Raw genomic sequence first — 11050 nt, 5'->3', positions numbered from 1 at the left:
GCTCTGTTGCAGCTGCGAAGACTGCTTCATCGTGAGTACCATGCTCAAGTGTTTTTTTGCTTCCTGCGAAGAAAGCAGAAATATAAATAATGGTACCGTCCTGCTGCACGTAAAGTTTGTCTCCCCAGTGTGTTGCACGAGAACATATGGACGCGTTTTTTTCACGACCAACGCCCGGTTTATGCAAATGCGATGTTAACGTTAACAAAGCAACTTTTTGCACACCACACGCTGTGAAAAGTGTCTCTTGGTTTCTCGTTCTTTTATTCATCATGTGCCGTTAGTCTGCGCGTTCCCGCTTTTAATGCATGTCATTCTCGTGTTTCAGATCCTTCACACGGAAAACACGTGTTGCTCTAGAACCCGCATAGCTCCCCAGAGTACTCGTGGCGTGGATCGGAAAAGCATGTGAGTCTGTTGTGGAGTAGTTGTGCCTTTCAATTCATGTTCTGGTGATAATATTGTGCTTCACAGGACGACTGCGAAGCAATATGTCGGACTCCACAAGCGACTCCTGTAACGGGGGATACACAGGAAAGGTGAGTGTCTGCGACATATGTGTGTATAGTGAACTAAATGAATTAGTAATGATAGGCTTCTGCAGCTCTATACGTAGAAAACCAACGAATGACATGACTTCCACGGCTGCCCGGAATGCTTCCTGTTTTCCTCAACCGTTTCTGTAAAGTCAGTGAGAAACTGCATCGTGAAATACAAAATGTCTGTTTCAGAAGTGCACAATAAAATATTTCATGTTTATTTCAGTATCATGCATCTGTGTGTTTCATCATGGAGATCCAAATGAGCTCCCGAGTGGCTCAGTTCCGCTTGGAGGAGAAACGTTGCTACTTCGGCTGCGACCAGTTGCAAGCTGGTATTTTGAACTGGGACCAGTTCAAGCTGGGACCAGCTCAAGCTCTGTTATTGAACTGGGACCAGTTCAAGCTGGGACCAGCTGCAAACTGGTTTTCAACTGGTCCCAGTTCAAACTGGGACCAGCTAAAACTGTGTTATTGAACTGGGACCAGTTCAAGCTGGGACCAGCTGCAAATTGGTTTTCAACTGGTCCCAGTTCAAACTGGGACCAGCTCAAACTGTGTTATTGAACTGGGACCAGTTCAAGCTGGGACCAGCTGCAAACTGGTTTTGAACTGGTCCCAGTTTGAACTGGTCCCAGTTCAATAACACAGTTTGAACTGGTCCCAGTTGGAAAATTTTTCATCTGGGGTGATATTTGATGATCTCTATAGTGAACGAGTTCCTTCTAAGTTGACCGTATTGATGGTCAAGAGTGAAGCATATCAGGGTCATAGAGAACGGAACCCTTTTAAGCTTGATAATTTTAAACTCAAAAGAGCAGTGCTCAACGTTGGCGGTCAACACTACACCAACGACTTCGACTTTCAACGAGACATCTATGCAAAGGGATACATGAATTTGCTTCACAAACGTAAGAGCAAGGATATACCTCTAGCTCCGGCTGCATATGCAAAAGAGACATTTATGCTTTATTATCACCTCACACCGGATGTGGAACTGCAGTCACTAAGTCCAGTGCTTCAAGCTAATGTTCGTCTCACATTGACATTTGCTGCTAACCTTACAGAAGCTGTCACGGTGCTCTTTGTTTCCGAGACACCTCGTGTTCTGGAAATAAACAAAGACAGACGCGTTAAATTCGTATAAACGAATCAAAATGGAAGAATGGGAATTTTATGCAGCTTTTGCTCGGAACCATTGCACAAGGACATGCTTTCGTGGAACTTTCGCTCGCGATGAAATTGCATTGCAAAAAGCTGGACCGGGTCTTTATGTGGTGAATACAGCTCCAAGATCTTCCCCGGGAGAACACTGGACTCTATTCCATATCTCTAACGATAGGAGCATTTCTTATTTCGATAGCTACGGAATGCGACCACTATACAAGGAGTTCTACAAATTCATGACCCAGCATCTTCATTTCACTACAACAGGAAACGACTTCAAGGATACGGCTCAGCCACATGTGGACTTTATTGTCTCTATGTAGGTAGTCTTCTCTGCTGTGGGTTTCTACTTGAAGAGTGTACTCGGAGGTTCTCACACACCAACTTTAAACTCAATGATAGGTTGAACAGATACCAGTAAACAGATACCACGAAAAACAGGTAACATGTCATGTTGTAGTGTACTCTAAAAGTGAATAAATTTGTTTTTGAAAAGAAAAGAGCCTTTATTTAGTCATCTTAGCAAGAAAAGTAGGATACATTACATCAGACAGCTCACAAAAATGGCAAAAAGTATTATACAGTCACAATTTCATCATCACTTTGAAAACAAGAGAACTGAAACAAGCTGTTTTGCAAAGTACATACTCCGCTTTTTTTGCAAACACTTTGAAAAAGTTTAATTATTTAAGGAAGTGACAACTCTCTCATTCACATAAAAAGCTTAGGAAAAAAGGTGCACTGAACAAGTCAAATGAAGATATGTACAATCAACACTCCTTTAGTGTTAAACACTTGTTAGAAAAAAAACACAAGAATAAAGAAAGGGTAACATCTATATTGATGGTAATTGGCTTTTCCATCATTTACCATCCTGATGCTTCCATCTTTGTTTACACTTGTCCGATGCATACATATGATTAGGTGTGAAAACCAAAAGGGAACGTTTCAATTCCATCTGCACAAATGTAACGCTTTGTATCCAAAGGGTTGAGAGCAATCTTTGTCACTGAGACACTTTTGTTTACATTGTCTTTGTGCACGATCAGGTTCTGTTTAATAGAGTGTATTCTGCCATACTCAAGAGCGTCGGTGTACAGGGAATAAAGAAGCTTCTGTGCTTCAGAATGTTTCACACCTTTCGCACGGTTGTACTGCTTTTTGCTACTCAGTTCGAGAGCGTACAGTTTTGGTTTTAGACAACAGAAACCGAGAATGTGATCACGAGGCATCTCGTTTTTAAACATTCCCAGAACCATCTTATTTTTCGCGGAATATAACGGATGATCGGGGTCATAGCTAGAGTTATCCAGATGCTTGTCAGCTAGTTCGAGAAGCGCTTTCTCTTCACTCAACTTTATGATGAAGGAATCTGTGTCCATATACAACAGTCTAGTATCTGGAGCTACACGAAGAAGGTGGTTGTGGTAAAAATCAAACATCTTCAGCTTGGACAGTTCCAGTATCGCGAATCCTAGGTACAGTGGCTGTCTCATGCGGAGCACAGATTGAGAGAATTGGAAGAGGATAACATGAGAGCTCAGCGGTCGGAACTCCTTTAGGTTTGGTTTGCGTAGGAGTCTGAGCACTTGTTCGTCGGTTACTGTGAGACGACAGTTTACAAACTTTCTAACCTGCATACACGAACGTCCGTACACGCTATTAATTGCAATCTTAGCTTGGGAGCTTTCGAAGGCATTCGTAGCTCGTTTTCGAAGATCGTGATTGAAGTCCACATAGGATCGGAGAAAGGGCTTTTGATTGAACTTTAGAACCCTGTGAACTTTGGTGAGACGCAAGCCCAAATGCATATACAACTGCAGATTGCGATAGTGTAGAAAATATCTCTCTTTGTCGAATAATGTCAACAGTAATTTTGCATCGGTAGCTTTCTCAGGAAGGTGAAACTTCTTCATCAATTCCTTTTGATACTCTGACAGCAGATCATAGGGAACTGACATTTTCTCAGGGGCAACTGGCAGATCTCTGTGACGTTGGTGGATTTCTTTGTCATATGCTAGATCTACCTCGAGGAAGTAACCCATAGGTGCGTCATCTGGGAGGTGTGTTATATCCAAGTTCGTGATTTCATCCTCTGTGAGCCACTCGAAACCTCCGTAAGGTAGTGGTTCTCTCATTACTGAACCGTAAAGCCCATTAACGTCTATGTAGTGGATCAAGCTACTTGGGCTTTTGGGGTCAAACTGCTCTGTTCCTGGTACATTTGCAGTCGCTTTCCTCAGCGAACACTGTGTAATACCTCCTCGTATGCCATTTTCAATCAGCAGGTACGCGTCAGGGTCGTTAATCAACTCTAGCTCTACCTTACTCATTTTTAGGGCGCAAGACATGCTTAATCCGGGCAGAGACACAAAGTGAAAAGGTTCGATCTTGTGAAAGTCAAGTGTCCACTTACGAAAGCCCTGAAACACGTCTGCTAAAAGCAGTGCGTCTGTGAGTAAATATAGGTCTGAATACTCTCCCAGATTACGGAGTTGAAATTTTTCAAAGACCCTCTGTGCATGACAATAATCTTCTTCACTTACTTCTGTCCCATTCAAAGTGTTGAAGAATTGATCCCGAGGAGGTAGAGAAAGCTCATTGTAGGCTTCGAAAGTGGTGACAAAATTGTAACAAAACACTCCTTTGCGAACAACTAGTTGAAAGTGTTCTTCGTTTGGAAAAAATTGACGAAGACAACGAAAGTTGTCTTCACCTTTCTCACGTAGATTTTTCACTAATGTTTCGAGACTTGCATTCAAGAACTTTAAACTATCTAGGAATCGATAAGAGCCAACGTCTATAGCCTTGAATTTTTGGGAGCTACTGGCAATCACCTTTATGTCTACTTTCTTAAGCAAATGCAAGTGAGACAAAAGAAAACTCAAGTCATAGTTGGCATTGTGTGCAATGATTGGAATCTTAGGAGGCACTCTCAGTTTCAAGTTACAGGTGTTACACAAAGTTTGTCGAAATTTTCCACTTACCTGGTCATGGTCACGAACTTATTGCTTCTTTGCAAAAGATTCCTGGCAAACGTTGCAGTGACTTGCTGTGGCATGCTGCTGCTCGTTTTCTGCGGTAATTTCTAGAGGGGCAATTGTACGTATCCATTCCAAAATGTCGTCATGGAGTCTGTGCAGTAGCTCCATAAAGACAGTGACACAATTAGGTCCACGATACAGATGCTTTTGGAGGACATATGAGTCGGATGCGCGTATCACTAACAGACAAAATGAAGAGGGGATGTGATCTTCATACACATTTCCTGAATCCAGACACGGTGACAGCACACTTTCAAAGTCATACACACAGTAGAAGGGAACTTCTGACATGAGATGTTCCCCTGCAAATGCTATGTCTCTCCCTTCTTTGGGTAAATGGTCTTGGCTACTTTCTGTTGCTTACACATACTTAAATGACACTTCAGACTTCCCTCTGAGCAGAAGCCCATTGTACATCTTTTACAATGAAATTGTCCACGTGGAACAAACAATCCATTAAAATTTGCGATGAGCACAAAATGAGAGTCAACTAGTAACAAGTCCAGACGTTTCTGACGCTCCTCATCAACAACTTTGATGGGGTAAATGTAGTTTTCTTCCTTTTCGTACGCGTACACATTAATGCTAATTTCATTACGTTTCTCAAATATCTCTACATCTTTTGGGAAAGCTACGGGAAATGTATCAGGAAATACATACTGTGTTATGTATGGTCTGTAGGAAGATGCCCTCCGCCTGTGATGCGAGGCAGGATGTAGTCCAGCAATCACGGAGAAGACAAAAAATGTTCTCTTCATCTTCATGTAGTCCGTAATCCACATTCAACAGGGAACGATACTTTCGTTTCAATTCACTCGGTAACTCAAATTGGGAACATCCAATTAGTTGAGGAGCCAAACGTCCAATGTTTAGAATACAAGCAAGAATGCGAAAGAGAAAAAAACCGGAGCCTTGAATTTCTAAGTTTTCTAATGTTTGTGCTATCTCACTACTCGACTGTGCAATTGAAGGCAGTACATCTCCCTCTGACCAAACAGTTCTCACTTTAGAAGGTACAAAATGAATCTCAAGTCGTAACTCCTCATCGGGCGTATGTCGCCCAAGTTCTACTTTAAAGCCCGAATCCCATAACAAGCGACACGCGGCAGATACACGCGAGAAGCGACAAAATCGACGTCACTGCCGCCACACGAGCGTCAAAAAAGCTCAGTCGCGGCTGAATATTTCTGCATCTACTCCCAGTAGATATTTGTAGCATGTCGCTGAGTTCGTTGCCTGTTGTTTGACAAAACCAGCTAGATTTGACGGCGTGAAACAAGAACTGAACGCGTGGGCAAGGGAAAGGGTGGAGAGGGCAACCAACAAAAGTAGCAGACGCAGAAGTCGGCGGGGCGTTGGGAACTTCAACCGCAGCGCCACTGCGTTACGGCGAATATTACGTAGCACCTTCATTACAAGTTCTCCTCGTTTTGACGAATGAAATACTATTTTTGGTATATTTATGGCAATTTACAACTTCGCTCGAATAAAATAAGCAATGCTTCTCCAAAAACATCATTTCTCGGCGACGAAATGTCGCTGCTCAAATGGACCAGGAACTCGCGCCATGACCAGACGCGACAGCGACAAATTCTGCAGCGCGTCGCGTGTTGCTTGTTATGGGGTCCGCGCTTTAGAAATGTGAAGTAGCGCAGTGGGAATCCAAAGTGTCGCAATACATTAGCAAGATAGTGTTCATACTCATGAAAAAACGTTCTCACTTCATGCCCCGCCTCGTCTCTGTCATGTAGATGCAACTCGAAGCGTTTCGTGTAGTTCCGTAGTGTGCAGAGAGTCTCACAAAATGGTATGCAGGGTGTCTGGAGTTCGTGAACGTTTGCCAGATGAATTTGGAGTCCCTCTATTGATGCATAGTACCGACGTTCGTGTTGAGGACATAAGTGACAGGTCACCATGATGTGGAGAGAAGTGTCTCAGGATGGGAGCTGCCGATATGTCGATGTATCATCACTTTTTCTTCCCATGAGTGAATAGAATGTCGGGCGAAGCAACTCTCTTGCCATCTTTGAATCTCTCCTTTTTCTCAATTTTAAGATTTGGCAGTTGTCTCATCTCCTCTAGATCATCCTTTGTCAAACGCTTAAAGCGACTAGGAAGGTAGAACTTTACACGTTTGTCATTCTCCATCAACACTTCTACATAGACCGCTTCGCCGTACACCGTGTCAATCTTTCGCAAATCCAAGACCTCCAGCTTTTCATTCTTCGGTAGGGTACTCATTTTCTGAATATCTCCATCTCCAGGTTTCTTGAGTTTATCGAGCTTATCCAAAATAGATGTCATACCTTCTCTTGTGGTGACTTCTCACTCTGGCTCACTTATTCTTTTCTACACACAGAGTGAAGCTGAAAATAAGAATAAATATAAGCACACTTTCCCACATATCGGAGCGAAAGGAAAAAAGTGTAACGTACCCTTCCTCCTGTGAGGATCTGTGCGAAGAATCGTCATGGAGGGCAGTCTTATATAGCGCTTTGCGAACAGTGCATGCATAGACATGTTTGACTTTGTTGGTTACCTTCTCTGACGTAACCAATCACGTGCTCATCACATGTCTAGACAAGTTTGAACAGGAAAAAGTAAGAAAAAAAACCGTCTAGAACAGACTTGTTCCGAAAAAAAAGATACAGTCACAGACTCATATTGCATGTTTGCACAAACTGAAAGTGCTAGAACTTGAGAATTCTACACTGACTTGCTGCACAAGATATACAGATATGAGTTTCTCAGCTCCCATATCCAACATTGACAAACTAAAGGAGTGCATAAAGGTTAAGTGTTGTTTGCCATTTATCGTTTTCATAAAAAAACACACATGCTTGAAGAAAAAAAGAGTAAAAGTCTTATGTTAATGTGCTATTTATACCAGTCTTCATTTACTTGGAAGAGATGACTGAGGTTAGACCTTATAGGTTTATCACTCCTGTCTCAATGACTATATCTGGACAAAGTCAAAGTGGAAAGACGACACTCGTTACACGTTTGATCAAGCATAGAGCCACTGTCTTCGATAAACCTTTCGATCGTATACTATACATATACTTGTACAAGCAACCTATTTTTGGCGATTTTCCCGAGGTAACTTTCAGTCAAGATATTCCCACTAACCTGGAGGATGTTAGAAATTCTTTAATCATATTTGACGATTGCTTGGCTGACAAGAAAAGGCTAAAAGAAATCTGTAACTTCTATGTAGCTGGATGTCACCATCTCAACTGTTCGGCCATCTTCATTACTCAATATTTATTTGTTAATGATCCTCTGTATAGATGTATTCAGTTCAATAGCAGTGCTCTAATTCTATGTCGTTCTGCTCGAACTGTGGATCAATTACAAATACTTTCACGACAATTGTTTGGACGGAACAAAAGCGACTTATTGACAAGCATATATAAGGATGCTTGTAAGAAACCGTATTCATACATCGTAATTGACTTGTCTCAAAATTGTTCAGACCACTATCGAGTGTGGACGAACATATTTCCTGACGATCATCGCCAAATAGTATATAAAACATGAAACGTGTAAAGAAGAATATTCATTTTCTTCACTTGCTCGCAGAAACTACGTCACCCGAGCAACGTTATTATCTTTTGGAGCATGCTACAAAGGATCAGTTGAATACGGTCAGAGAAATTTGTATGAACCTTTGTGAAGGAAACGTCACAGTAACTCCGAGAGTAAGAAAGCAATTAAAACCTTACGCAGCATCAATTCGCATTTTGGCAAAACGAGACGCAACGGGGGTCAAGAAAGCTAAAAAGATCTTGCAACAATCAGGTGGTTTGCTGCAGTTTCTATTACCACCTTTGTTGGGTCTCATCTCCTCATTGGGTGGAAGAGCGATTGCAAAAGCAATCGGAGTATAATCGATGCAGAAATACGAACTTGTACCTTACCGAGAAGATCACATCCCAAATATATTGAAGAAAGATGAACCGGATGACATCAAGGCAAAAGAGATAATTCAGTATCTTCACTCTTTGCTACATTCAAGTAGAGCTGCAAAACAACATACAAGCGAAACACTTCCTGGATCGCGAGAAGAAGGAACACAGACCGAGGAGGGGGAGAAAAGTGACACAATTGTTGGTTTTATGAGTAGTGGTTATAGGGTCAGAGCAAACCAACTTCTGCAACTTCTACAACCAACAATCTCCTGGAATGCGCAAACCTTCGAAGTAATCGTTGAGGGTCAAACATTGGAGAATAGTAATATAATCGATCTCGTTTATTATCTTGTCTCAAGAGCGAGAAATGTTCCAACTCCTCCTTACTTCGATCGCATCTTGCCGCTATTGGTCAAACTACCCTAGTAGCACATATTGTGGCCTCGACGTTGCAGCAATGTTGGGAATGTTGTCCAATGTGGGGCAACGTTTATCAACATTTCGCAATGTTCCTGCAACATTACCAAATGTGGAACAAGGTTACTTGACATTCATCAATGTTCAAGCAACATGGAAGGTCAACATTTGAGCAACGTTGCGGCCGAACGTTCCTGCAGCATTGTCAGAAGTGGACCAACGTTACTTGACATTCACCAATGTTCATGCAACATTGCAGAGCAACGCTGGAGGAACATTGTGGCCCTACGTTTCCTGAACGTTATGTATTGACTTTCCAGCAACATGACACTGCATAACACGCTTGCCCACAGAGGAAATCTACCGGTTTTACAGCTCCAAACAGTAGGTAATCACATTAGAGACGAAAGCTTGAATTAAAAACACAGTATATGACAGGGAGGGATGTAAAAAATGTTGTTGAGTACACTTGAGTCTTGCAGATGCACGGGCTAACTTCAAGGATACATCCTGGTCACTGTTGCAAACGTTGTACGCACTGCTACACTTAATGAGCATGCCCTTCAACACTTCGCATTTAGTATATGCCCCATCCTGTTCGCAAATAGAGGCTACTGGTTGATGACAGTACCTCTATATCAAAACGGGATACCCAAGCGGTCGCCCCTAACCCAACCCCAGTAACTGAAGCGGAGATTTGCGGAGCTCAAGTCAGCTGCCAGTGGCGTGCTTGACGTCAGTATGCATCTGTGGTGCTACGCAAAAAAAAGAAAAAAAAATGAAGAAAGAAGGAGAAGAAGAATAAATAAATAAATAGCTCACAAATACCTCCGCCAACCTCTTGCCAATATTACCTAAATGTTGTCATAACGTTGCCCTTACGTGGAATGTTGCAGTTGTCATGTTGCAGCAATGTTGTACCAACATTGTCTAGCAATGTTGCTGGAACGTGGCCTGGAGAGGACATTAGCGACGTTTATGCAACGTTTGAAGAAAACATTGGGGCAACGTTTCGGCAACATAGTGTGCTACCAACACTTATTGTGCATCCAAATCGTTTAAAAAAACACAGAGTAACGGGAGCATCGAGCAGTCGAGCATCGCCTGTTACAAGTGAAGCAAGCACACCTCAAGGTGCCTCGCCAGCAATCACACGTGCTGCAAAGCGTGCCCGCCGAAACCTAACATGGAGCCCATATTGAAGCCTGTGCAGGAGGAACAGAAAGACTATTTTCAAGATGAAACCATATTGTCGCACTTCCCTCCAAGGCATCATAAAAAGGTATTAGCAATACTCAAACTGATAACAACTGTTCTAGCTTACGACGAGTACGGAAGAGTTATATGTCACGGGAAGGTAGTGCCACACTCGTCCATTGTCGAATTGCTGAAGTATGAACTTCACAACAGACAACCTTCCTGGATGAGAGGAGACGTGTCAGCTACAATAAATGCCTATCTATCCCTTGACGCTCTTTGAGTTCGCAGCAGAAGAAAGCACTAATGGCCGCCTATTACGACCCAGAACATGCCGGCAGTTTTGGTGGAGTGCAGAGACTCGCTCAAGCCATCGGTGAAAAGAAGGGCAGAGTTGCTAAATATCTGGAGACAAGTGATGTTTACAGCTTACATAAGGAGTACAAGCGACCCAAGACCTTTCGGAAAATAATTGCACTCGGAAAGCAGGAAATGTTCCAAATTGACCTAAAGGACATGCAGTCTCTAAAAGGGCAAAATGATGGTTTTCGCTATTTGTTCTTCTGTATAGATGCTTTTTCCCGGCTCCTCGCTGTTGTACCCATTCGCAATAAAAAATCTCCTGAGATTCTTCGAGCATTTAAAGTTGCATTTAAGAGGATCGGTACTCCACGGCTGATACATAGTGATCGAGGAACAGAGTTTACGAACAAGGTAGTGCGAGAGTTCTTGAAAAGAAAACGCATAACGTTATATCATTCTATGTCTATTTATA

The 11050-nt window shown here is 42.4% G+C and overlaps 1 long non-coding RNA gene across 1 annotated transcript; it reads left to right on the top strand.

The window, feature by feature from the left end:
- Positions 1-379: 379 nt before the first annotated feature.
- On the top strand, positions 380-645 carry LOC135393282 (uncharacterized). The gene is made up of 3 exons (XR_010422567.1): positions 380-408; positions 475-539; positions 605-645. It is a non-coding gene; the product is annotated as an uncharacterized LOC135393282 (long non-coding RNA).
- The last annotated feature ends 10405 nt before the right edge of the window (positions 646-11050 follow it).

The sequence above is a fragment of the Ornithodoros turicata genome, chromosome 4 (genome assembly GCF_037126465.1).
Source record: "Ornithodoros turicata isolate Travis chromosome 4, ASM3712646v1, whole genome shotgun sequence".
NCBI lineage: Eukaryota > Metazoa > Arthropoda > Arachnida > Ixodida > Argasidae > Ornithodoros > Ornithodoros turicata.
Note: the sequence above shows the minus strand (reverse complement) of the source record. Positions and strands in the feature narration are given on the sequence as shown.